This window comes from Neofelis nebulosa, chromosome 5 (assembly GCF_028018385.1).
Source record: "Neofelis nebulosa isolate mNeoNeb1 chromosome 5, mNeoNeb1.pri, whole genome shotgun sequence".
NCBI lineage: Eukaryota > Metazoa > Chordata > Mammalia > Carnivora > Felidae > Neofelis > Neofelis nebulosa.
Window position 1 is genome coordinate 115,827,579 of NC_080786.1, and position 1,684 is coordinate 115,829,262.

At 40.3% G+C, this 1,684-nt stretch overlaps 1 pseudogene; it reads left to right on the forward strand.

Annotated features, from left to right (window-relative positions):
* The first annotated feature begins 274 nt into the window (after positions 1–274).
* Positions 275–1,163, forward strand: LOC131511430 (high mobility group protein B1-like; annotated as a pseudogene).
* Positions 1,164–1,684: the final 521 nt, after the last annotated feature.

Consider the following 1,684-nt stretch of genomic DNA (forward strand, 5'->3'; position numbering starts at 1 on the left):
ATGTGTTCCATTTCTCAAGAAAGCCCACTCCCATGTAGATGGCTAGGTCCCATGCAGAGATATTCTGATTCTGTCTAGGTCTATAGTTTTCTATTCTAAGTGCACACCAGAAACACCTCCAAAAGTGGACCTTGGACAGTAATGTTAAGGAGCAGAGAGAGTGGGGAGGCTGTGCCCGGCTCCTGCTCTCACAGCTGCTGCAGGACACTGAACTCCATAGAGACCGCACTGGGCCCCACAGGACTCTGTGCCTTGCTGAGAAAAATAATTAAACATGGACAAAGGAGATCCTAAGAAGCCAAAAGGCAGAATGTGCATTCTTTGTGCAAACTCGTTGAGAGGAGCACAAGAAGAAGTATCCAGAGGTGCCTGGGTGGCTCAGTCAGTTGAGCATTCAACTTGATTTCTGCTCACGTCATGATTCCAGGGTCATGGAATGGGGCCCCAAGCTCAGTGTGGAGCCTGCTTAAGATGATTCTCTGATTCATATTCATTCATTCATTCATTCATTCATTCATTCATTCTCTCTCTCTCTCTCTCTCTCTGCCTCTCTCCCCAACTTGTGCTCTCACTCTCTAAAAAAAAAAGAAAAAAGAAAAAGCATCCAATTGCTTTAGTCAACTTCTCCGAGTTTTCTAAGAAGGGCCTAGAGGGTGAAGACCATGTCTGCTCAAAAGACAGAAAAATTTGAAGACATAGCAAAGGCAGACAAGGCGCGTTATGAAAGAGTAAATGAAAACTTATATCCTCTCTAAAGGGGAAAAAAGTTAAAGGATCCCAATGCACCTAAGAGGCCCCTTTGGCCTTTCTCTTATTCTCTTCTAAATATCACCCCCAAATCAAAGGAGAACGTTCAGGCCTCTCTATTGGTGATGTTGCAAAGAAACTGGGAGAGATGTGGAATAACTCTGACCCAGATGACAAGCAGCCTCACGAAGGCTGCTGAGCTGAAGGAGACATACGAAAAGGGTATTGTTGCCTACGGAGCCGAAGGAAAGCCTGATGCGGCAAAAAAAAAAAAAAAAAAAAAAAAAAAAAAAAAAAGGTGTCGTCAAGGCTGAAAAAAAGCAAGAAAAAGAGAGGTGGAAGACAAGGAAGATGAAGAGGTTGAAGAGGAGGAGGAAGATGAAGAAAATGAAGATGAAGAAGATAACAATGAATAAACTGGTTTTAGCACAGCTCTTTTTCTGGTCTATACGGTACGTAACTCCCCTTTACATAACTCCTTTTAAAGCAAAAAAAATTGAAATGTATGGTTGTGTAAGATTTGCTTTTAAACTGTACAGTGTCTTTTTTTGTGTAGTTAGCACACTACCAAATGTATATTTAGATAGCCCTGTCCTCGTGCTATTTTCAGTAGCCACTAACCCTGCCTGGGACAATGTAGGGGTTGGAAATTGGCATGAAAATTTAAAACAGGTTCTTATTGGTGCACAGAACAAATTAGTTGTATATGGAGATGAAGGATTTTTCATCTTCACTTGTCTCTGACGCAGCTTACACGAAATAATTAGCGTTCTGTTAACTGAATAGCACTCTGTAATTGCAAAAAAAAAAAAAAAAAGGAAAGAAAAAGTTGCAGCTGTTTTGTTGACATTCTGAATGCTTTTAAGTAAATGCAATTTTTTTAATTAAAAAAAGAGTATATCATAAAGTATGGGTTCTTAGATTAGCAGTTTTAACA